This window comes from Papio anubis, chromosome 8 (genome assembly GCF_008728515.1).
Source record: "Papio anubis isolate 15944 chromosome 8, Panubis1.0, whole genome shotgun sequence".
Lineage (NCBI taxonomy): Eukaryota > Metazoa > Chordata > Mammalia > Primates > Cercopithecidae > Papio > Papio anubis.
The window spans coordinates 14,068,430-14,096,020 of NC_044983.1; the positions used below are offsets into that span (position 1 = coordinate 14,068,430).

The 27,591-nt window shown below is 37.1% G+C and overlaps 1 long non-coding RNA gene across 2 annotated transcripts in view; it reads left to right on the plus strand.

Annotated features, from left to right (window-relative positions):
• The first annotated feature begins 518 nt into the window (after positions 1-518).
• The window catches only part of LOC103886653, a 50,420-nt gene continuing 23,347 nt past the window's right edge, over positions 519-27,591 (plus strand). Inside the window, exon 1 of one of the 2 annotated variants that reach the window (XR_002523708.2) lies at positions 519-1,568. This is a non-coding gene — a long non-coding RNA (uncharacterized LOC103886653). The remainder of the gene's footprint in view (positions 1,569-27,591) is intronic. The other variant, XR_001905365.2, reaches the window with a different exon arrangement.

Sequence of the window (27,591 nt, forward strand, 5' to 3'; positions counted from 1 at the left end):
GAAGAAAAGAGATTTATCTGGCATATGGTTCTGCAGACTGTACAGGAAGTGTATTGCTAGCATCTGTTTGTTGTGAAGACCTCAGGAAGTTTGCAGTCATCACGGAAGGCAACGGAGATCTAACATGTCACACAGTGAGAGAGGAAGCAAGAGAGAGAGAAGGGGGAGATTCCCATATTCTCTTAAACAACCAGCTCTCACGTGAACTAACTGAGCAAGAAGTCACCTATCACCAAGGAGATGGCACTAAACCATTCATGAGGGATCCACCCCCATGACCAATCACCTTCAACTTCCAACATTGGTGTGATGGTGAATATTGAGGGTCAACTCGATTAGAGGATACTAAGTATTGTTCCTGGGTGTGTCTGTGAGGGTGTTGCCAAGGGAGATTAACATTTGAATTACTGGACTGGGAAAGGCAGACCCACCCTCAACCTGGGTGGGCACCACCTAATCAGCTGCCAGTGTGGCTAGAACAAAAGCAGACAGAAGAAAGTGGAAAGAATAGACTGGCTGAGTCTTCTGTCCTCCATCTTTCTCCCATACTGGACGCTTCCTGCCCTGGAACATTGGACTCTAAGTTCTTCAGCTTTGGGACCCTTGGACTTTTGACCACAGACTGGAAGGCTGCACTGTCAGCTACTCTATTTTTGAGATTTTGGGACTTAGATTGGCTTCCTTATTCTTCAGCTTGTGGATGACCTACTGTGAGACCTTACCTTGTGATCATGTGAATCAATACTCCTTAATAAATTCCCCTTTATAGATACATCTATTCTATCAGTTCTGTCCCTCTAGAGAACCCTGACTAATACAATTGGGAATCACATTTCAACAGGATATTTGGCAGGGGCCAACATCCAACCCATATCGGAGGCTGTGAGGGAAGATCCATGTTCTTCATTTGAGTCATTGGCAGACTTCAGTTCCATGAGGCTGTAAGACTGAGGGCCCCATTTTCTTGTTGATTAGAGGACTGTTCCCAGCCTCTTGGGGCCACCCACATTCTATGACTTTTGTTCTTGCTCTCCATCTTCAGGGCTGGCTATGATAGATCAAATCCCTGTCATGTATGAAATCTTTCCTCCTTCCCTTTCTGCACCATCTTTCTGACCTACCCAGGAAAGAGTCTCTGGTTTTAAGAACTCATGTGACTAGATTGGGTCTACCCAGTTAATCCAGGAAAATTTCACATGCCGAGGTCCTTACTCTTAATCACATCTGCAAAGTCCTTTTGCCAGGTACAGTAATATATTCACAGGTTCCGGGCATTAGAGCACAGGCATCCTTGGGGGACTTTGCTTATCACAATCTGCAAGCAAGGTCACTTTTGAGAAAAGGAAGCACCACTAATAAGCATGTCATGACAACAGAAATGAACCAGAACACACAGTCACCTGATTATGACACCAAGAGTGTCATAATTCTTAGTGACACTCTTTTTTTTTGGTCATAAACATTTCCACATGGACTCATAATTCCACATGGCTTGGGAGCCCTCAGGAAACTGACAACTGTGGGAGAAAATGAGGAGGAGAAACATCTAACATAAAGGCTGTGAGGAGGTATAAGAGGAAGGGATTGTACGCTGAAATAAATGAGTTGTGCTATGTTACTAGGGTTTTATCTAATAAGTGCTGTTAAATAGTTTAATAGTAATTCAATGCGTCAGGCAGTGGGGAATGAGGTGCTAAAGAGATGAGTAAGAACACAAATGTGCCTTCAAGAAGCTTCTAGCTAATTCTCAACAATGTGTTAATGAATGTCCACCTTGACTTCTAAATGTGCTCAGCTTTCATATGAGGCAATGGAGATAGATAAGTGTTTGATTTTAGGGGATGGGCATTGATTGCAGAGGAAGAATAGATTTTCCTTGACCGTGAAGTCACATGGAGTCCAGGATGACGAGAATCTCTTATCTAACCATTATGCTGGCAAGCCAGGACCACTGGGCAAAACAAGATAAAATGAGCATCCTATTTAGAACATCCCCTTAATTAAAAAGAAGTCTACTGGGGACTCTTTAATTAACCACAGAGTATCACATTAACCTTTTCCTGTGTTATAAAGTTGACGCTCTATTCCCGCAGGTGAAATTTCTTCAAATGCATTCTGCTATCCTTAGGCACATACAGATTTAAAAAGAAATAAGATATGGAGATGTTATAGTTACTATTCCCAATAAAAGCAAATAATAAGTCTCGAATTATGTATGTATTCATACATGATTGTATAATGATTTAAAATGAAGCAATTACTTTGAGACGTTCATTGGTCCTAGTTAGAAATGCTTGCATATTTTATAAGAGTTAATGTTTTATGTTTATTTATATTTGAATCATTATACTGTAAGATGAGACTTTTTGGCTTGGTAAGCTTAATGTTACTAATTTATCGTAGTCTAATTTATACAAGAATTGCTGTGATTCTGAGTTACATATTGCTACTTGATATTCTTGTCATCATATGGTATTTTATACATGATTTGAAATAATATTTTTTATAAGCTCTTACAATATTTATACTAAATTTTGATGTTTCCAGCTAAATGTATTTAGAAATTTTCATTGTTGTGGTATATGTAAAATAGTTGAATAAGTGTAATGTACTTTCATACTCATCATTGAGCAGAAAACTGAACATTATGTAAAGTGCTTTAAGTGTAAGATATTTATAATTTAATAAATTAAAACAATGGTGACTTCATTTTGGATAACTATTTTAAATACCACATTATTTCTGTTAGAGATTTAGATTTTCATTTCCTTAATTGTGACTGATATGATTTATATGAAAGTGAATAATATTAAACTTCAAACAGAAGTATGAAATAAACCAATTTTATTAGAAGAAAAATATAGCGGATAACAAAGAAAAGTTGTTCCTTTAAGAATGTAAAAATAAAGGTTTTAAATATAACTGTATAGATCAACACTGAAAATGGTGTGATCGACATCCAGGAATAATATGTTTTAAGAATAAATAGGTCTATAATGAAAAGAGGAACAGTATGTCAAAACAAGTTTTACTTTACAGGGGTTAGAAAATAAGTGTTGAGTTATGTTACCATTTTCTGTTATGCGCACAAATCAATATTCACGTGTTTTTTTTTTTAGGTTTTAAAAGTTTCGATAAACACATTTTTTTTTTCTTTTTTTTTCTTTTTTTGAGATGGAGTCTCCTTCTGTCGCCCAGGCTGGAGAGCAGTGGCGCGATCTCGGCTCACTGCAAGCTCCTCCTCCCGGGTTCATGCCATTCTCCTGCCTCAGCCTCCCGAGTAGCTGGGACTACAGGCGCCAGCCACCGCGCCCGGCTAATGTTTTATACTTTTAGTAGAGACGGGGTTTCACTGTGTTAGCCAAGATGGTCTCGATCTCCTGACCTCGTGATCCGCCCTCCTCGGCCTCCCATGGTGCTGGGATTACAGGCGTGGACCACTGCGCCCGGCCTCTATTGGGTTATTTTCATGTAACGGAGGTAATGAGATGGGTCAGATATTCCACGACTCTTTTGCTTTTAAGCATACATTTCCCCTGGTCCTTGCCAGCACTAGTAGAAATGGTTTAAAAGAGACATTCATAAAAGCCAGGGTGTCAACGCTCTACTGTTTATTTTTACCTATGTTACATTATTTACATTATTTACAAGCAAACACTATGCTGTTATATTTATTAAACACCCTCTTTTATTTTCCTGTTTTATTTATACCTGAGGCATCCACATTCATCCTAAGTTTGTTTCCTTGCAACACTGTCACCTAAAAACACTATCTTTCAAAAAGTGAAAATTTTATGCAGCAATATTTTTTACTAACTTTTTAATTGTACCTTATTGTTCTCTTTTTTCTAATACTATCTCCAAATATTTCTTTTTGCCCTCGATATTGCTTTTTTAAAAAGCCTTAGATTTCTATAATTTTAGTAGGTAATTTACATTTATTTTATAAGCACAAAGAGAATAGTAATAAAAAGGGAACAAAAGGCAAGCATGCTATCAAACACTCTGCCAGCATCATCTTTAACAGACTTGGTAAAGAGTTTCCAACCATTTGCAGAGCTCTCCATAAGCAGACCTGGAAAAATTAATAGATCTGATCAATATTCACCCACTGAAAAATGGCAGAGTTGTATGGAGAAGACATGGCGAGACCGTATGTTTACCTTGAGGTTCTGTCCTGAAGATTTGTCAAAGACCATCTCTGGAGAAGTTGGGGAAACATTTGACTCTCTTGCCAATATGCAAGAAAAGATTTAATAATGGTGTCTCTATGACTTCCTTTTGGTCTCTTAACACTAACAGTAATCAAAGCCTAAATACAGGAATAAAGATAAAAGCAACTTAGAATATTTAGCATACAAACCCAAGCAGACGGCCAAAGTTTTGGAAGAAAGTGGGTAGTAATGGTGATGGGAAGGAATGAGAATGTGACCTGTGTCTAAATTTCTGTCAATCTGAAGTCTGGATTTCTGAGTATTCTTGATCAGGTTGTCTGGAGAAGACTCAAGGAGGAAGAGTTTATAGAGCGGGGAGAATAAGATACTGGTGATAAAATGTAGAGTCACATGTTATATTCCCTGAGAAACAGACTATAAGGGATTATGTGTGGAAATTGTCTTAGGAGCTGCCCTTGGAAGGGAAAGAAGCACGATTGGATAGAGGGAATAGTTGGGCTGTGATGCTGTTTTGATTTTCATTGTTATGCTTTCTTTCTAATTTGATCTTGACGTCTTTCTCTTGAGACTATCCGTAAGCTTTCCCCTTGCCTGACTGGAAATTCAAGGAATTTGGCCATGAATGTTTACAATGTGCATTCACAGAATGTTTCTTTATCCTAGCAGATAGCCTGATGCCTAAATGTTGACCCGTGACCTTGTGTTCCTCTCAGAGGAATCTTGTTTATACAAGCAGATGCCCTTGCGGCTCTTATCTGATCTATGTCCACTTTATTCCTGTCAACATAACCACTCTCTAAGAGAGCTCTGAATAGAAATAATGTGAGGAGCAGGTGTGTGTGTGTGTGTGTCAGGTGAGACACAAGGAAGAAGGGGAACCAAAATGCATGAAGCAGAAGAAATTTGTTACTCAATGGTCTCAGAGAGGTCAGGAACTAAGGGATGCCAAAGGGAGGCCAATGGAAAGCCCAGAGTTGGTGAAGAGTACAACCAATGAGTGAGGGGAGGAGAGGGAGGAGGAAGGGAAGGGTAGCAGGGAGGGAGGGAGGGAGGGAGAGAGGGAGGGGGACAGAGAGAGAGAGAGAACAAGCCTGTGAGACTATGCCTTTATTAAGGTTCATGAACATTGTTCCTTAGGGTTTTCCTGAAGGTTGCGCATTGGTTAGTGTCAAGAAGACTCACGCAGGGAGCGAGAACTCATTTACATGGCTCTGACTTGACCATTAGATTTTGCTGTGGTCAGGAGCTGTGCAGTGTGTTGGGCTGTGGATCAATAATATGAGGAACAAGCATCATATAATGCAAACAACCACACAAGGAGGAAAAGCTTTAACTAGGCCAAAGGTGATGGGATACAACTGGGTTTTAAACAACTTACATGATGCCTAAAAGTGGACACTGAGGAAGCAACTTCATTAATAAATGATAAAAAATGCAGTTTCAGTACAGGTTTCAGCCAAACCCATGGGGAGCTCTAAAGTTGTGTGGCCCCTACATCAACAAGTTATTTAATATAGACTTCCCAGGAAGGGGTGTGACTGTCCTTAGCTGAGACATTTTCTGAAGGGGATGGTAGGTCAGGCCTTCTACCAACAATATTGTCAGTGACTGAGGGAATAAGTCCTTCAGTCATGAAGTGGAATCTGTGTTACATCAGTGTCTACCGGAGTCCGCTGCTGCTTTTATCACTCAGATCCACTTCTTCATATAAGTTCTCAGAGCAGCTCCTCTAAGAATTTGGAGATCCTCTTCTCGTGAGAAACTTAGAAGAGAAGGCTAGTAGGACAAAATACTGCTACGATGCTTCAGATGGTCTTAGAGAAGCAGCTGATACCATCACATTCCTCTACCCACCATTCTCAATTCCCTTCACCCTTGCCCACCATCTCTCCGTATTTCAGTGGCTTACCTGGTAGCATGATCTATGTCCTCATCCCTGAGAATTCTGAGCCCCTGGTACTAAGCCCTTCTTAGGCAATAGTTTCTGCACTTGTCCATTTTTTGTTAAAACCATGCAAGAGCATATGAATAGGCAGCCAAGGGAAACATCTGGATGTGAAATATGTTCCTCCCCATCCCTATTTCTAACAGCATCTGATATGGTTTGGTTGTGTTCCCACTCAAGTTTCATTTTGAATTGCAGTTCCCATAATCCCCTTGTGTCATGGGAGGGACCCAGTGCAAGGTAATTGAATCATGGGTGTGGTTACCCTTACGCTGTTCTCATGGTAATGAGTAAGTTCTCACAAGATCTGTTAGTTTTATAAGGGGCTTCCCCAACTTTGCTTGGCACTTCTCCTTGCTGCCACCATGTGGAGAAGGGCATGTTTGCTTCCCCTTTTGTCATGATTGTAAGTTTTCTGAGGCCTCCCCACCCATGCTGAATTGTCAATTAAATCTCCTTCCTTTATAAATTACACAGTCTTGGGTATGTCTTTGTTAGCAGCATGCGAACGGACTGATACAGCATCCCTAAGCCTTTCGATGATCTGTTTAAATAGTCCTACCAGAATGGTGACTCCTTGTCTTGCCAGCTAGTCTCCTGGAATGAGAAGGCTGAAGTGGTGACTCATGCCTGTAATCCAAACACTTTGGGAGGCCAAGGTGGGAGGATCACTTGAGGCCAGGCATTTAAGACCAGCTTAGGCAACATAGAAAGACCCTGTCTCTACACAAAATTAAAAAAATAAAATAAAATAATTAGCCAGGCATGATGGCATGTGGCATGACTGCAGGTACTTCTAACTACTTAGGTGGCTGAGTCCGGAGAATCACTTGAGCCTAGGAGTTCGAGGCTGCAGTGAGCTATGATCACACCACTGTACTCCAGCCTGGGGGACTGAGTAAGATACTGTCTCAAGCAATAATAATAATAATAATAATAATAATTAATAACAATAATAATAATAAAGTGTCATGAACTATAAGCAATCACAGCTTATTGTTCATTGGGTCCCTTGCTGTGTCTCCTGTGGACATATTCTTCCTTTGGGAATAAGAGCCCTAATACTACAAATTCAGATTTGTGGGGAGAAGAAGCACAGATTTCTCAAGTGCACTGCCAAGAGTGATAGTAAGCAAAGCCAACCTGCTTCCTCCTCTTGGTTCATGGACCCATGTAGTCTACCTAATGGGGACAGCACCATCTAAGGCTGTTGATTTAAAGCATATATTGCATTCTAGCAAATGGTGGTAATCAATGGTTGCTGCAAAGAAAGAAAACTGAGTACAAAAAAAGTTTAGAATAAAGACATGAGAATGGACCTATGGAGGTGCAAAATCTTCATATCTCATGTTGACATCCACCTCAAAGCATTCATTATAGAAGTGTCACTAAACAACAACTAGGCAAGTAGGCAAAATTCCTTGACCAGTTCGCAGCAGCCACCCTATTTCATTGTACTTACAGTTACTATATTCCTCATTATCTCAAATGCTTGATACATCTTGTCTGCGAGTGCATTTTCTTCCACTGGAATTCAATCCCAGCTCATTCCCTGTGACAGGTTTGATAATTACACTGTACTCACGGCAGGGGATATCTCTGTTCCATCTAACATCAGTGAGGGGGTTTAGTCTGGCAATGCCATCTGGGTGGGCTGATCCAGGTCTCAAATTCTATCTACTGTCTTCTTCTTTAGACCAATGCTGATACCAGCTCTCACAGGTTGGGGTGATTGGAAAGCAAATTATGACTTGAAGATTAGGTTTCCTGATGTTTACTAGGGAGTCCTCCCCTCTGTCAACACTCATGGAAGGGAAGGAGAGGAAGTCATATTAGGAAGTTGGTTTCAATGCAGAATACCCCGTGTGAAGCTCTGAAACTGGGGTGAACTCTGCATCAACTGGTTATGAATTGGAGGCTGCCCCAAGAAGGGTGGTACCATGTGGCTGAAGGTTGTCTGTTGGTAACACTCCGAGTACCCAGGAAGTAAGCCTTTTATTTCTGAAAGGGATTTGGGCATCACATGACAGCATCCATTATAGGCAGTTACTAACTCCTTCAAATTGCTCACATTTACATTTTCTACTAGTGTCTACATAATCCAAATAATGGAATACTACTCTGTCTAGAGTTCTCTTCCTAGACTTCAAATACCAGTTCTCTCCAAGCAGCATCTATGTTCATTGCCCTCTTTTACACCCCTTATCACAATATGCTACACTTGCTGAATTTTGTACCTGACTCCTTTCCAGACTGCAAATCTCCTAAGACAAAAACGAGTTTTAGCTTGGTATTTGCTTTCTTTAAATAAAATCTTTATATAAAAAAAGATTATAGCATTGTGTTTTGGCAGAGAAATGTGCTCAGTAAAGTATTTATGATTAATTTAATATACTGCAGGGTTATGTATACATGTATACATAATATTTCAGCTCTTCCAAAGTCAGACAAAGCTCAAACTAACTGTAGCTTAAACAAATAAGAAAGTTAACGGAAAAAGTCATTCAAACACTGCTCAGGCACATTTAGTGAAACCTAAGAGTTATATAACTTGAGACATGAGAAGAATCATCCAGACGCAGTTGCTGTTAGTTCCGCATGAGATTTTATCATTAGTGATTCATTTCTGTAGATTCCAATTTGCTTTTCCCAAGAGAAATCTGTTAAATGCAAACGCTATTGGAAAACTAAGGTATTATTGGCCAATAATATTTTTGGTAAGACGATTTTATCAGATTGCTTTCTAAACGGCAGCTAGCTAAGAAGTAGGGGTATATACCGCAGAGAAGTTAAGATGTGAGTAAAAGGGAGTATCTGAGAATAGGGTACTTCGGAGGTGTGTGCGGATTAGATGTGACTCAGCTACAGAAGAAAACTATGACATAATCAAACCTGGGGCAGGAAAAATCAAAAAGTATGAAAAGTGGGCTAAAAAGAGAAGGGGGTGGATTCTAAAACTGAACTCCAGCTACATTAGAATTTTGCCCTGGGCCCTTATCATTATTTCTGCATTTTCAATCCTCATCCAATATATTCATAAAATACCCTGTTTTCCCCATAGAAGGCTATGATGTAGCCTATCAATGCTGGTCAGGAATGAAATGTCATTGCAAGCAAACTGGCATAAAATCAAAGAACCCAAGATGGTAAAGGTAGTGTTAATAATTCCTTTTCAATCGCCTCTGAAAAACACACTTCAGAATACCATCCAATACCTTGGACTCGAGTTCATGGCAACTTAGCTGGTGGCAGCCTCAGAAATAAACAAACAAAGCAAATCCAAGTTCCCACAGTTCACAGCAAGTTATTCATGTTCTTATTTCTTCAAGACATCTTCCAAAATGATTGATATTTTTTCCACCATAGAACATATTTTATTGTCTACATGCTCTATGAGTAAAAGAGCACGAGCACACAGTCAAAAATCCTGCAATTGCATTAAAAAACTTAATATAATAATAGGTATGCATTGCTTGCTACTAATTTCCAGGGCTAGTAAATACCTGGAAATAGTAGATCTATGTTGTGATAGTATTAACAAGTAACATCCTTTTTTACTCCAGTATTATTCTGCTAGGCCAGCCATTTAAAAATAAAAAGCTTTTGGTCGTGCTCCCCCCAAATTATATTTATTTCTTCACTAAGAGCTGATACTTTCTTTTGGCTTTTTTTCCCTATAAATCACTAGTAAAATCAGTAATAATATATTGAAATTTGGATGCAAAATATATAGACAATGTAAAATGTGAAATGTAAATTGGGACATGAAAAATGATTGAGTGGTCTCATTTTTAAAAGTTAAGAAAACTGAAATTCTTTTTTTATAACATGATAGTTCAGATACTTCTTTCTCCAAAAATTGAAAGTAGAGAGAACTTTTGAAAAGCAAGGGTGATTCACCAGCATAAATTTAGCAGAAAAAAAATTTATTTTATTCTGCCAGCCTTCCCTAGAGAAAGTAATAGAAAGTACAAGTAAGGAACAAGCCTAAGGCACCTTTAAATCCATTTCTTTTCCTTTGTCACAAAATCACACTGCAGCCTGAATGACCTAGGAGCCAACACTTCCAGGTTAAAAAAAAAATTGCCAAGTTGAGTTCAAGTAAATAACATGTAAAATTAGTATTCTCATTACAATCTTTGTATTTTATATAAGTACAAGAAGACTTGAAATATTCTCAACCTGATGATAATTATTACTTATATCCATAACATCTTTTTTGAGGACATGCCTGGAGAATTTAGAGTGAGAGAATGAACATAATCTTATGATACATAAAGCAAACTTTCCTACAATTGGGAATGTAAAAAAATTCCCATTTGTTTAAACAGCAAGAATATTAAATGAATCAGATAATCATAGGATTTTGAGGAGGGAGAAGATTTAGAAGTGTTTAAATGCAATCATTCAATTTGCTTCAGCTAAATGACTATACATATGTTTTAAATAAAAAATCGAAGATCCTAATATTAAGCTATCAAATCATTTTAACATTGACTTTCTATCTTATTAAAGCATGAAATCAAGCAAAGAGGACCAATATCTTCAACATTTTTTTCATTTACTGAATTGAGTCCTTTATTTTTTTATTGATGAGTAATAGATGTACATATTTTCAGGGAACATGTGATCACTTGGTATATTCATATAATGTATAAAGATCAAATCAGGGTAATTGGGCTATCTATCATCTTAAATATTTATCTTTCTTTTATGCTACGCACATTTGAATCATTTTCTTCTAGCTATTTTGAAATATATAATACATTATTGTTAACTATAGCCATCCTATGAATCTATTGAACACTAGGTCTTATTTTTTCTTATTTAACTATATATGTGTACCCATTAATCTCTTTATCCTCTCCTCCCCTCTATACTTGCTGGCCTCTGGCAACTGCCAATCTGCTCTCAATCTTCATGAGGTTCACCTTTTTACGTCCCACATATGTGGGAGAACATGTGACTTTTGTCCTTCTGTGATTGGCTTATTTTACTTAATATAATGACCTCCAGTTCCAACCACGTGGCTGCAAATGACAGGATTTCATTTTTTAATGACTGAATAATGTTCCATTGTGTGTGTGTGTGTACACATATACCACAGTTTTTTCTCCAGCATCCATTGATGGGTATTTGGGTTGATTCCATATTTTAGCTATTGTGAATGGTGCTGCAACATACAGGAGAGCATAGCTATATCTCTTTGATATACTGACTTACTCTCCTTTGAATATGTACTCATTAGTGGAATTGCTGGATCATACGGTAGTTCTGTTTTTAGTTGTTTGAAGAATGTCCATATTGTTTTCCATAGTGGCTGAACTAATTCACATTCCCACCAACAGTCTATGAAGGTTTCTTTTCTAATTAAGTGGTCTTTTGATATTCCACCTACTGTTGTTAATAGTGTTGATTCTATCTTCTCAAAAAATGAAATCAAAGCTGACATATTTTTACATTTTACTTGTCACTGAGTCTGCTTTTCATGACACTCACACTAATTTCCAGAAAAAAATATTGTCACTCTCACTCGTTTTGACTTAATATGGTTAATATTATACTGTAAGTCAGATAATATTTGATCTGTTAGGCTATTTTAATAAATATGTCTATTGGTTGTAAATCTGAAGAATCATAAGAAAAATATGAGGGCATCTTTGGTTTTACCTTTGCATGCATTCTGTTCAACAACATTCCTGTTTTTCCTTGGTTCCTTTTAGGATCTTGACAGAGATATTTAAATAGCACTTGATTTCATGGGAGTGATGTCTACACTACAGGATATTAGATTGTAACTACAAAGTTGTGTGTGTGTGTGTGTGTGTGTGTGTGTTTATGTGCATGTTTCACAAAAGGTAAGGTGGTAAATTGAGCAGCAATGTGCTAAGGTCTATGTTGAATTTGACTTAGTCATGTATTCCCAAAAGCTTCATGTTTTTGTGAAATAGCCATGCAGTCCTTGGATGCTTAAAAAGGAACCTGGATATTTAAAATATAATAAACTTACTATTTGTGGCTGCTAGTTCACAAGTGAACTCAGCCTCTTTGTAATATATTCTTTGAGGATAAAAATACATTATAGATATGAAAGAAGGGACTTCCCTGAACACTAGTGAAGCGTAGCAATGCCTATTAAAAGCACCCCTCAATGTCACCTTTCAGAGTGTTCTTTGGAAAAGTTGTCAATTTCTCATTTTCAGACAGTGATTCTTGTCCTATTCAACAATCATTTTTAAGTAACTCCCTGAATGTCTTTTCTTATGTTAGCTCTTTTCAAACTATTAGGACACATCAATGTACTATTGAATACATCAATTTCCAAACCTTACAAAGTCAAGGAAAACAAAAACATGCTTGACTGTCCCTTCTTTGAAAATGGCATCAATATAAATTTTAGAGCTCATAAAGCTCAGTAAGCTTATTCCATTTCATCTCTTTTTAGTTTGAGTAGTTTTTATGTGATGAATTTTCTGACATGTTTCATGAACTTACTTTCTGACAGTTTCAATAGGCTGCACAAACATTGTTCACCTGAAATGTGCTCATTCCTCCACTCCCTTTGCTTATTACAACTTTAAATAGCTCTTTTCTATTCTCCTCAGAATAATTTTTGCATTTGTTATGCAGTACCCTTATTGTAGTACATTGGCATCTTTTGGATTTAATGAAAATTCCCAGCATAGGGATTTACCTTTCAAAATAAAATGCTGTGTTATATTTTACAGGATTATTTTCTGTAACTTTTTATTTTGATATAATTTTTAACTTATAGAAGAGTGGCAGCAATAGTATAAGAAGCTCCATATATCCTTTACCCAGATTCACTGATTTATATATTGTCCAATTTACTTCATCATTCTTTCACTCATCTGTAATCTTTTTCTTAACTGAGAGTAAATTGGAGATGTGCCTATTTACCATGAAATAATTACTTTTCTTAAGAACAAGAACTTTCTTTAACACAACCACACAACAGTTCCCAAAATCAGAAATTTGAGCATTGGTACAACAATATTGTCTAATTCACAGTCCATATACAGATAATCACCAGTTGCTTCATAAATGTCTTTTGTAGCTGTTTTTCCCATGAAGAACCAATTTGTCATCATGTACGTGTATATCTGCCAAAATTGCTTTAATTTTCTTTCATCCTCAGCCTTTATTTTTCTTTACCTTGACATTTTTGGAGAGTACAGGCCAGTTATTTTGTAGAATGTCCCTCAATTTGGTTTGTCTGATGTTTCCTCATGATGAGATTCAGATGATACATTTTGTGCAAGAATACTGCAGAAGGTTATGTGTCCTTCTCGGTACATCATGTTATTAAAAAATGATGCCAGTTGGTTTCAGCCAGGGTGTTTTCTACCTTTGTCTCTCGAATGGTAACTGAGTAACCCAGGTAGCCAAAAATGGAATGGCCAAATGCCATCTAGTTTGGAAGTCTCCTGAGTATGAGAAAAAAAGAAAATATTGATCCTATAAAATTAGAGAGAATATTCTTTTTTTTTTTCCAGCTTCAGAAAGCTCTTTCTTATTTTACTTTATATTTTGTTTTTATGTCTATATACTATTGTTTTTCAACAAATACTCATTGTCTCTCTGCTAGGTGTAGATATTTTTCTGTGTCACACAAAATTAAGCATTTTCCAATCCATGGTTTTATTTTCTATCTCAAACAATTTGTTTCTACTCACCAAGACTATATCAAAATGTCTGCAATGAGATCACAATTTCTTTTTAATTTCCAGTTCAAATGAATATGTTTCAATCCCAATTCTGTTTTCCAGACTGCAATGCTTTGCTCCATTTACCACTCCTGTTATGGAACCTCCCTAGATGCTTCTAGCTTCATTCCCTCCTGAGTCTGTTTGTACATTTCTGATGGCTCGTATTCATTCTTTTCAGTTGGCCATTAACCCTCCCAAGCCATCACTTGACTCTTCTTCCTTAATTTCTTCCTAAATAATCCCTTCACCTTCTCTCAAATTAGGATCTTCAGGTCTTAATTTTCCGTGGAACTCTAGACCCATATTTATAAGTGCCTTCTGGCAATTTCCACTTTGATGTCTTACAACTACCTTGAAATCATCCCTACCCCTCACCTCTAACCCTAGTTCACTTCCTGTAATTCCTATCCTGGTTAGTGGCATCCAACCCACTTGCTTAATATTGAAACACAAGAATTGTATTTCTCCATCTACTCAACACACCCACGTTCTCCCAGCACTTGGGAATATAACCCGCTGACACCTTCCAAAGGTGTTCCTCTGTTCCTCCCCAGGCATTGCCTTAAGCTGAAGGGAGCACTTGCTTTTGAGGTTATGCTTTTCCACAGGAACAGGTTATATCCACCAACTGCTCTTCAGGAATCCCCTTGCTTCAATTTAGAACATTATGAGAGCATCCCCAGAGGACTGGCTGTGGCCTTTATTGCAACTACACCACAGTCAACTTCTCTATCTGCTGAATCATGATGCCCCAACACTTCACAAATCGTTCTAAGATCACTAGCCAATAAATGGAAAGTTGAAATCTCTCAGAGTCTCTTTCCAAGAGAAAAAAATTTGAGACAGTCACTAATATGCTGGACTTGGAGGGAATAGAATTTTATAATTTGGCAGAAAATTCAACCTATAACAGTGTTTTAGGGAAGAGGAGAATATTAGAGTCTTGTTTGATGGATGACAAACCATTGAGTAGCATTACCACCTGAAAGCACTGATCTGAGTAAACTCACACACTTGCCTTGCTCCCATCAAGGCAAGCAGCACTTTTATGCAAGTCCTGAAATAAGGTTCACCTAATAACAGTAGGGCCTAAGCTTGGGAGCAATGAGGCTGTCCTATGACTTCCAGACTTGCTTACCTATCTGTGAGGGCTCTGCTTCATGAGGTGCTTAGATAATGCAACATTTTAAGATTCATTTTGAAGACACTTCTAGAAGTATCTCCCCACGTAGTTCTGCAATGATTGGTAATATATTTCAGCACTGCAATGTCATGTCTCACTCTAAACAGATTTACAAAACTAAGAACAGACCCAGCATGTGACTTCAAAAAATCAAGAAAGAAGTGAATTCTTAAATGCATTAATTATGAATTGTATTAAAAGTGAATTTCTACTAAACGTATGTTTCCATTCACATAATTTTGAAGTGATTCTGAAGGGCAAAAAATTTGTTATTACTTCTATTTGCAATGTTTGATGCTATATACAAACATGTATTATACTTAGGCATGATGAATGGTTAGAAAGTTAGCCATTCAATTTGAGTATTTAAAATATATCTGAATATATAAATGGTCATCCTTCATATTTCTTGTCTGTACTGAAGCTTTTTTATTGAGGCTGAATAAAGTTTATACCAAATCTCTTCAGTAGGTATGGTCTTTATCATCCTATGTCCAGCACATATGATTTTACAGTCTCCTCTTTCACGAAATGTATAGTTCATATTAATAATAGTTTTAAAATAGCAAACATACGTTGAATACCTTATATATGCCAGGCACTGTACCAAGCACAAAACTTGGGGATAGAATTCAGTCAAGTATATATTCTGACTCTTAAATTCTTGCAACATTACCTTTATGAAAATATATAGATTTTATTGGAACCTCAAATAAATAAAAAGTAAAATATATTCAGCAAGAGTTGAGTTGGTTCCTTGCCATTAGGAAATTTTTTGTGGGGTTATTCTAGTCAATAATAAGTAATAAACAGCTTTTACTTTTGAACAAGTTGTTAATTCTTGACAAGGCTTAGAATTATATTTCTGTTTAATTTTTGTTTGCCTAATATATCATTTCTGGGGTTTTTAGAGATGTTTCTATTTTTAATGGAAATATACATATATTTACAACATGTAACCATAAACACAGTGTGTCTATGTGTAAACATACTTTGATGTAATACATTATTTTTGAGGGGGAAATCACTTATGCTAAGTTTTCTTAGTTGCTATATGCAATATTTTTAATTCATACTGAATGTATGTTTTTGATTTCTATTAAATGTGTGTTTACTAAAAGTTTTTCCTCTTCAGACTGAATGTAAAGTTGTGTTACTATCATGAAGTTAAAATTTTTAAGAAATTGCTACATTTTCTGTTAAAGTTAGTATTCATGTCAATTTTCCCAGCACGGAACAGACTCCCAGCACCACGGCTATAAAATAAAATACATGAAACATTCAGAAACGTCTGCCAGTCTCCAGTGAATACTCTGCAATCAGTCTGTGCTATCATAAAATAAGAATACAGGTCTTTGCTTAGAATTACTAGAGCACAGTACCTCATTAACTAACTCAGCCAATCAATTAGAGTCACTGAAAGGAGCCTGATAGGACTTCGGGGGAATATAACCATTTTCCTCATTAAGTACTAACAAGCCAGTTCTCTTACTTCCCCGATATCATTATGTTCCCTACATTTCCGCCCTGTCCATTAACTATAATCCTAATAATCACCCCTCCGCTTATAGCAACTTGTCTTTTTAATTCACCTACTGTATCACTTTTGAACATATTTCCCTGGCAGTTACACATTTTCTTCCTTTGGAAAAACTGTCAATCCAGAATAATCTAACTTTTCATTTATGGATCTGGTTGAATCTTTTAAGCAGCCCGGTAATAATGCATGTGGTTGAAAATGTGAGTGAATATAAAAGACACAACATTGTAAATTGGCACAGTGACGAGGTGTATTAATAATATCGGAATGTGTCCACATAGGATACTCTTCGTGGTGTGAGGAGGCTGACTAACTAGTTTGACAGGAAGCCCCCTCTGAGTTGGCAGGGGGCATTCTGTTTACACGAGTGACTATAATGATGCCTGTGCCAGTGCTTGAAAATGTTCTCTCTCGGGTCTTCACAATAGGATATAACAATTCTCTTGCAGAGATCACTTATATGCACAGTTGAGAGTGGACTGCACATCAGTTAAGCGACTCTTCCTATTTAGAATGTTTTTCTTAAACTTGTGGTGTTTTCAAAGTTACATTAAATAGAAATACATGATATTTGAGTCTGTGACTGGAGCATATAGTATTGTGTATGAGCCCATGTCCTTCTTTCTTTTCCTTTGTTTTATTTTATTTATTTATTTATTTATTTATTTATTTATTTATTTTTTTGAGACAGAGTCTCACTCTCTTGCCCAGGCTGGAGTGTAGTGGAGCCATCTCGGCTCACCACAGTCTCCACCTCCTGGGTTCAATCAATTCTCCTGCCTCAGCCTCCCTAGTAGCTGGGACTATAGGCACCTGCCACCACACCCGACTAATTTTTATATTTTTAGTAGAGATGGGGTTTCACAATTTTGGCCAGGCTGGTCCAGAACTCGTGACCTCATGATCCGCTTGCCTCAGCCCCGCAAAGTGCTGAGATTACAGGCGTGAGGCACCACGCCCGGCCTATGTCCTTTCAATACAGGCTCTCTTTTCCTCTTTACCCTTTGATTCTGTGTCAAACCCGTCTCTCTCAATGTAAGGATTTGTGCTCAAATTCTATAGGTAGTTATGAACATTATAGGGTGTCTACAAGGTGTCTGAATTCTTTCACAGAAGCAAAGCTCCCATATGTGAATTCTTCTGAATTATGAAAATTTGCCCAGCCTGTTTTACAAAGAGGAAATTCAACCTGGAGCTGAGTCATTTTTGTTTTTCTTTTACCGTTCTTCTAATTTATACAATGTTTGCACTTTGTGTGCTATTATTCCCATGTGCAAAAGTACAAAAACATTATTAGTAAAGTTAAATATCAGTTGACAGCTTGTATCATGTAACTTTCAGTATCTTTTGTTGAGTGGTCATTTGGAAAAGACGATTCGTTTTATTTTCCTTGTTTTTGGAGGACACATTTAGATATCCATACAGCTCACAGGAGGGCTGTCCAGAGTCTAGGAAACTGTGAAAGTAATCATTTGGCCTAAATTATTTAAATAGATCCCATCATTTCCTGGATTTACTTTGGCTACAGACATCTTCTCCACATAAACCCAATAAATTATGGCCACAGATACTGAATAATACATGGTAAGTGACTAAAAAGCAATAATATATCCATGAGTGGTTTGCATGAATGTTAAATAGCTGGTAGACATCACTTAGAATTGATTATTTAGCATGTTTACAAAGCACATTTATCACATTCTATCTTTTTTATTTTTATTAAAGAATTCTAATGATATATAATATTTGCAAATATTTATGGGGTGCATGTGATTTTTGAAACATGCAGTACAATGTGTAATGATCAAATCATGGTATTCAGGATATCCATCACCTCGAATATGTATCAGTTCTTTGTGTTGGGACCAATCTAAATCTTCTCTACTTATATGAAAATATACAATATATTGTTTTCAACCATAGTCACAGTGGAGTGTTATTGAACAATAGAACTTGTTCTTTCTATGTAACCAAATGTTTGCACTCATAAACTAACCTCTCTCATCCTACCCTCATAACCTTCCCAACCTCTGGTAACTAACATTCTACTCTCCACCTCCATAAGATCAAAATTTTACCTCCAACATATGAGTGAGAAAAGGCGATATTTGTCTTTCTGTCTTTGACTTACTTCACGTAACACAATGACCTCCAGTTCCATCCATGTTGCTGCAGATGACAAGATTTTATTCTTTTTTGTGACTGAACAGTATTCCAGTGTACCGTAAAATCTTTGCCTAGATCAATGTCCTGAAACATTTACCCTATGTTTTCTTCTACTAGTTGCATAGTTTTGGGTCTTATATTTAAGTTTTTAATCCACATTGAGTTGATTTTTCTATTTGGTGATATATAGGGATCTAGTTTATTCTTCTGCATATGGACATGAAGTTTTAGCAGCAACATTTATTGAGAAGGTATCCTGTTGCCAATGTTTGTTCTTGATACCTTTGTCGAAAACCAGTTGACTGTAAATATATGGATTTATTTCTGAGTTTTCTATCCTGTTCCATGGTCTGTGTGTCTGTTTTTATACCACTACCCACGCTGTTTTGGTTACTACAGCTTTGTTTTATATTTTGCAGTCTGGTAGTGTGATAGTTCCAGCTTTGTTCTTTTTGCTTGGTATTACCTTGGCTATTTGTGATCTTTAGTGGTTCCATACAAATTTGCAGATTGCTTTTTCTATTTATGTGAAGAATGTCACTGGGACTTTGATAAAGATTGCATTGAATCTGTAGATTTTTGGGGGCAGTACGGTCATTTTAACAATTTTAATTTTTCTGTTCCATGAGCATGGGATATTTTTCCATTTGTTTGCATTCTTTTTCATTTATTTCATCAGTGTTTTGTGGTTTTTCTTGTAGAGGTCTTTAGACTCCTTGATTAAATTCATTCCTAGGTATTTTACATTTTTGTAGCTATAGTAAACAGAGTTGCTTCCTTGATTTCTTTTTCAGATAGTTTGTTATTGGTATATGGAAACATTACTGATTTTTCTATGTTGATTTTGTATCCTGCAACCTTACCAAATTATTTTATCAGTTCAAACAGTTTTTTGGTAGAGCCTTTATAGCTTTTTCTATACATAAGGTCATGTCTGCAAAGAGGGACAATTTAATTTTCTCTTTTCAAATTTCAATGCCTTTTATTTCTCTCTCTTTCCTGCTTGCTCTGGTTAAGACATACAATACTACATTGAATAAAACTGGTGAAGGTGGGAATCCTTGTCTTGTTCCCGTTCTTAGAGGAAAAGCTTTCATCCTTTTTCCATTCAGTATGATGTTAGATGTGGGTTTGTCCTATACGGCCTCTATTATGTTGAGAAATGATGTTGCCTAATTTGCTGAGAAAGGAGGTTGAATTTTACCAAATGCTTCTTCTGCATCTGTAGAGATGGTCATACATTTTTCATCATTTATTCTATATGATGTATTACTTTTATTGAATTTTGTATGTTGAACATTGTTGCCTCCCTGGGATAAGTCCCACTTGATGGAGGTGAATTATGTTTTGATGTGCTATTAGATTCAGTTTACCAGTGTTTTGTTAAGGATTTTTCTGTCTATGTTCATAAGAGATACTGCTCTATAGTTTGTGAGTGTGTGTGTGTGTGTGTGTGTGTGTGTTTCCTTGTCTGGTTTTGATATTGTGGTAATTCTAGTCCTATAGATTTCTGTATTTTAAAATTTTTGGAATAGTTTGAGAAGAATTGTATTAGGTTTTCCTTACAAGTTTGGTGGAATTAAGCAGTAAAGTAATCTGGTCATGAGCTTTTCTTTGTTGGGAGAATGTTTTCTTCTTCTTCTTTTTTTTTTTTTTTTCTGATTCTAACTTATTGCCTGCTATTTGTTTATGTTTCTTTTTTCTTCTTGGTTGGATCTTGGTAGCTTGCATATGTTCAGGGATCTATTCATTTCTCCTAAATTTTCCAAACTGTTTGTTTCTAAGAGTCTCTGACGATCCTTTGTATTTCTGTGGTATCAATTGTAATGTCTTCTATTTTGTTTCTGGTTCTGTTTATTTGGGTCTTTTCTGTTTTTGTTGTCGTTGTTGTTTTTTTTTCTTGGTTACTCTAGCTAGCAGTTTATCAATTTTATCTTTTCAAAAAATAACATTTTGGTTTGATTTGTCCGTTTTTTTTTCTTTTTTTAAAGTCTCTATTTTATTTAGATCTGCTTTGATCTTTATTGTTTCTTTTCTTCAACTAATTTTGGTGTTCGTTTGTTCTTGTTTTTCTTGTTCCTTGGGGTGCATTATTAGGTTGTTTACTTGAAATCTTTCTATTCTTTAGTATATGTATTTATTGCTGTAAAATTTCATCTTAGCATTGTTTTTGCTGTATCCCACAGGTTTTGTTATGTTGCTTTATTAGTCCATTTTCAAATTGCTATAAAGAACTTCCATGAGATTGGGTAACTTACAAAGGAAAGAGATTTAATTGACTCACAGTTCCATATGGCTGGGGGGGCCTCAGGAACCTTACCATCATGGTAGAAGGTGAAGGTGAAGCAAGCACCTTCTTCCAAGGTGGCAAGAGAGAGAGGAAGAGGAACTGCCAAACACTTACAAAATCATCAGGGCTAATGAGAACAGCATGGGGAAAGATGCCTCTACGATCTAATCACTTCCACCCGGGTCCCTCCCCTGACATGTGGGGATTATGGGTATTATAATTCAAGATGAGATTTGGGCAGGGACACAGAGCCAATCAATATCAGTGTGTTTCCATTTTTATTTGTTTTAAGAAATTTTTTATTTCTTTCTTAATTTCTTTATTGACCCAATACTCACTCAAGAACATGTTAATTTCTATGTATTTGAACAGTTTTTAAAGTTCTTCTTGTTATTCATTTCTAGTTTTATTCCATTGTGATGCCTGATGTGATTCTGATCATTTAAAATTTGTTGAGACTTGTTTTGTATTCTAACATTTAGTCTATTCTGCAGAATGTTTCATGTGCTGATCAGAAGATTGTGTGTTCTGCAGCAATTAGATGTAATGCTTTGTAACGTCTATTAGGTCTATCTGGTCTAAAGCGCAATTTGAATCCAATGTTTCTTCTCTGATTTTCTGTCTAGAAGATTTGTTCAATGCTGAGTGAGGTGTTGAAGTCACCAACCATTACTGTATTGGAGTCTATCTCTTCCTTTAGATTTAATAATATTTGATTTATCTATATGGGTGCTCCAGTGCTGGGAACATGAATATTTAAATTATTTTATCCTCTTGTGGAATTGTTCATTTTATCATTATATAATGAATTGCTTTTTCCATTTCTACTGTTTTTGACTTAAGGTCTATTTTATCTCATATAAGTATGTTCTTCCTGCTCATTTTCTGTTTCTGTCTGTGTGGAATACCTTTTTCCTTCACTTTCACTCTATATGTGTCTTTGCAGATGAAGTGAGTTTCTGGTAGGAAGCCCATTGTTGGTTTTTTAAAAAATTCATTCATCCAGTTTGTATCTAATAAGTGGGCAACTTAACCTGTTTATATTCAATATTTTTATTGTTAGATGAGGACTTACTCTTGCCATTAAAAAATTTTTTTTGTATGTTTTGTATATCCATTGTTCCTTTTTTTTTCTCTCATTGTTTATCGTTGTGGCTTGGTGATTTTCTGTAGGGGTAACATTTGAGTTCTTTCTCTTTCTCATTTGTGTGTCTGCTCTACCAGTGAGTTTTTTCCTTTTGTGTATTGATGGTAGATAGTGACCTTTTGCTTCCAGATGTAGGGCTTCCTTAAACATTTCTTGTTTACCCTGTTGGGTTAATTCTATTTGTGGATTTTTGAGTTTCCTGAATCTGGATGTCTGCATCTCTTGCATGACTTGAGGGAAGTTTTCTGCTATAATTTTGTTAAATAGGTGTTCTATGCCTTTGCTCATGTCTTCACCTTCCAGAAAACTTAAGATTGAAACACTGGTCACATTAGGATGTCCTATATTTGACGTAGGCTTTCTTCTTCCTTTAAAAATACTTTTCTCTTTCATTTTTGTCTGACTGGATTATTTCAAAAGGCTTATCTTCATGTTCAGAAATTTTTTCTTATGTTTGTTTTTATCTATTGTTGAAAGTCTCAATTATATATCTTATGTCATTTATTGAATACTTCAGTTCCAGGATTTCTGGTTTATTTTCAATGATATTTATCTCTTGCAAATTTCTTATTCAGATTATTTTCCTGATTCTTATTCAGATTGTTTTCCTGATTTATGTATTGTTTATCTGTGTCCCTTTTCAAACACTTCACGGATTTCTTTTTTGTTGGAATCTGTTGCTGGAGAATTATTGCTTTCTTTTTTGGAGGTATCATGTTTCCTTGCTTTTTTACATTTCTTGTATTGTTACATTGATATCTGCATACGTGGTATCACTGTAGCTTCTTCCAATTTTATGAATTTGCTTTTGTAGGGATAGACTTTTTCTATCTATGGTGTTTGTTGGGCAAGGTGCCTTGGCTTTGATTCTCAGTGCATGCAGTAGTGTAGTCTCCATTTGATTTCTTTTGCTATAATTAGCATCAGTGGTGTCTGTGAGTTCTTTAGTGGCTTGGGTAGTAGTTGTTAGTGGACGCTATAGTGAGGCTTTTCTGGGAACAAGGATGTCAGGCGGTCTAGTCCTTGGGCTCCAGTGGTGGTGGTGGTGGCGGGTAGAGGGTGCTAGTACTTTAGCCTCCTGGCAGCACACATAGATGCACGCCAGTGGTAGTGGGTCCCAGATGGCCAATTTTGGGGACTTCAGAGACTTACTCAGGTGTCAGAGGCAGGCAGTGGGCCACGTGAGTGGATGTGCCCTTTGGGTGGTATGCATGGCATGCCAATCCTCCAGTCCTTGATGACACATGGGCACTAGCTCAGGGTGGTGTGAAGCAGAGCCGGCCTATCCTCAGGCCTCTGATTGCGTGCATGGGTACAGGCTGTGACAGAAGAGACTGGTTGATTCCCAAGCCCCCAGATGATATGCATGGTCACTGCATGGTGGTCACTGCATGGGACAGTGCATGGTGGGAAGGACCCATCCTTGGACCCCTACATCCATGTGCACATGAATGTAGGCTATGATGGGTGGAGCAGGTCGGTCCCTGGGTGACATACTTGGGCACTGTGGTGGATGACCTAGGCCTTTTGTGAAGCCTCTTGATGGTGCGTTCACAACAAACAGAGATCAATCCCCAGGTCCCTGGATGGTGCACTTGAGTTACTGTGATGGTGGCAGTGGGTGGGGCAGGCCTGTTTTCAGATCCCCAGTGGTGCACATGTGTGCAGGCTGTGTTGAGCAGGGCTGGTTAATCCCCAGGCTCCTAACGATGTGCATGGCACTGGAAGGAGCAGTTCATATTTAGTCAAGCTCTTATATTAATAAAACAGAAAAAAATATAAGTCTCACTAAAAACTGAAAAGCTTTTATCATAGTGATTCAAAAGTTTTAACAGGAGCAATTAGTTTCCAAATAACAGCATTCTTTAAAAAATAATTAAATAGTATGGTAAATACAATATGCAGAAGTCAGAGTTTTACTTCTTTATAAATTCAATTTATCTAACTAATGATGTTATTCATATTTGATATAACTGAAAGCTTCACATATAATGGGGTATTACACTTAAAAGCTATGACTACACAGAATTGTGAAAATTGAATAAAATTAGCATATCCTTGACTGAAAAATGGAAAAATCCAAATAATCATTTGATTAGTACTATATTTTAATATTAAATTGCATTATAAATGAAACACAAGAGAAAAGAAAAAAGCTTACTCTCATTCCTGCCTCTCCAAAATAGACATTGGTATTATTTTGGTGAATATCCTTCCAAATTTTTCCCATGCATATGTATTCTTATTGAATTACTACAGTAGTGTACAAGTATTGTGATGGATGAAATGGTGGTGACCCCCCCAAAATTTATGTGTTGAAACCCTAATCCCCAGTGTGATGATATTTGGAGATGAGGTCCTTTGGAAGTAGTTAGGTCATAGGGATGGAGCCCTAGAAATGGGCCAGTTTGCTGCTTCTCACTCTCTTTGTTCCCCACTATGTGAGGATACAACGCAAAGATGGCCATCTGAAAACCAGGAAGAGGGCCTTCACCAGGAACCCAACCATGCTGGCACCCTCATCTCAGACTTCCACCTACTAGAACCGTGAGAAATAAATATTTGTTGTTCAAGCCTCCTTGTGTATGGCATTTTATCATGGCAGCCCTAGTTAAGACAGGCTTTTTATACAATCCTTCACTTAATATAGTCCTTGAATCTACATAAAATTCATTAATTTTACTTTACTGCAGCATGCTATTTTATTAAGCAGAATTTTCCATTGTGATATTGTGATATAATAAGGAATATATAGAGTTTTACATTGCTTAATGACAGGGTTACATTCTGAGGAATCTGTCCTTAGGTGTAATTTATAATTGTGCGAACATTACAGAGTGTGCTTACACAAACCCAGACGGTAGAGCCTACTATACACATTGGTTATATGGTATGGCCTACCGCTCCTAGGCTGCAAATCTGTACAGCATATTACCGTACTGAAAATTGAAGGCAACTGGGATACAACGGTAAATACTTGTGTATCTAAATATATCTAACTGTAGAAAAGGCACAGGAAAAATACACCATAAAAGAGAAAAAATGGTCCACCTGTATAGGGTACTTGTCATGAACGGAGCTTGCAGGACTGGAAGTTGCTCTGGTTGACTCAGTGAGTGAGTTAGTGAGTGAATATGAAGGCCTACCACACTAGTGTAGACTTACGCTATACTACAATAAATTTATTAAAAGTAAAGTAATTGGGCTATCATGTTATGACAGCTTTGACATCACTAAGCGACAGGAACTTTTCAGCTCCATTGTAATTTTATGACTCCACAGGCATACATAAAATTGATCCATCGTTGACTAAACATTGTGCAGCACATGACTGAATTTTGGTCTTCATTCCCAGCTCCTGGCCAAAGCTCTTAAAACATTGATAAAAGTGAAAAGAGCACCTGTTGTTATTCCTAAGAAGTCCCTTTCAACCACACTTGAGTTTATGTTAATAAGGTGGCTTTTGGTAAGTCTCTAAGGACAAGGAACTCGTTGCCTTGGAAACCAAATATGTGCTTAGAGGATTGAGATTTTTTTGCCCTACCCCATGACCTCCAGGAAGGAGAGAGATTGGAGGTTGAGTTAATCACTAATAGCCAGTGATTTAGTTAATTATGCCAATGTAATGGAACCTCTATAAAAATTCAGAAGGACCGGCTTTGGAGAACTTATGGGTTATAGAACACAGTACAGCACGCAGAGGATGGCATACCTGGTGAGGGCATAAAAGCTCTGTGTCCCTCCCCCACGCGTTGTTCTAGGCACCTATTCCACCCGGCAATTCCTGAGTTGTCACCTTTTATAATAAAACAGTGATCTAATATGTAACTGGTTTCCTGAGTTCCATGAACTGTTCTAGCAAATAATCAAACACCAAAGAGGATTGTGGGAGCCTCCAATTTTTAGCTGGTTGGCCAGAGGCACAGGTCACAACCTAAGCTTTAGATTGGCATCTCAAGAGGGGCAGACTTACGGGACTGCACTACTAACCTATGGAATCTGCACTAACCCCAAGCAGATGATGTCAGATTGATCTGAATTTAAGGAAACCCGGTTGGTGCCTGGAGAGCTGGGGAACAGGTTGGTAAGAGAACCCCCTACACACACACACACACACACGATCAGAGAATTGTTCTGTATTGACCCTGGGTATACAGAAAAGCTGCTTGATTTTCCTTGCATAAACATTGCATAACTATGTGTCTAATTTGGTCATTTAACTTCCCATTTTTCCCTATTATAACACTCTGTCTAGGCATCTTTATGCATGTAGCATTTTTCATACTTTGGTTTTGCTCTGAATATATTCCCAGGAGTGAAATTGCTGGATGAAGTTTCTAAATAATTTGTTAGCTTAGCAAAGTGCACTTTACTGATTATGAAAAGGCCAATGGACAAAGATACTTGTCACTTTATGATAACTTTTTCAGCCAACATGGAAGAGGCCAATATCCATTCTCCCCTGCATTCTAGTGCAAGCCTTGACGTTTTGCTGACACAGGGCCAGCTGGAAGAAAGATGACACACCTTAGCTTCCCTTTTAGCTCTGGGTGGCCATGTGACTCAGATTGGCTTAATAAGATGAAATGGGATGCACATGTGCTGTGTGACAGTCTTCAAGAAACTTTCTGGATGATAACTTATGGATGCTCTTTGCCTCATCCTCTTTGTTTCTTTCCCCTTGTAGCTTTCTGGAATTTGAATGTGATGGTAAGCAAAGCTTCCCTTTTTTCTTATATAAAGGCACTTTCATCCTAGTCATGGATGGTGTCCTAGAGTGACAAACTGGAAGGATTCTGGGTACTTATGAACTCTGTGTCTCAGTACTGTATTTCCAGGTCTGGATTGGCTACCTCTAGGCTTTTACATGAGAGCAAAAGCCACATCTCTGTTATCTCTACCTCTGTCATTTGATATTTCAACTCTCTGTCACATGTAGTTAAACCTAACTCTCCGATGCAGACAACTTTTATTTTATTGAAATCTTTAGACAATCATTTTTGGTCAGATGGATGGCATGTTGAAAAGAACCACTTCAACCTACACACTAAACTGAGTTTAAAAACCCAGAACCAGTAACGTAAAAGGGAGATTGTGCCAGGTGATTCTGAAGTTAATAATCATTAAAGATACATGGTTGAGGGATTTACTTCCATCTTCATAAAAACTTGCTCTAGTTATATCTTTGTTTGAAAATGTGGATGATCAGACCCATAGATACAGGAATTGTTGGGTAGATAGTTTTTATTTTAGTCCATAATTTTCATAGAACCGTGAAGCTTAAAGTGATGTTAGTGTGTTATTTGGCAGGGACTTCATGAGACGAAAAAATCAGATTTGTTAATTTAGGGTTGTTTACTCAGTAGTCAACAGACCTACTATGGACTCCTGGTTGACATTTGATTCCACATTTAC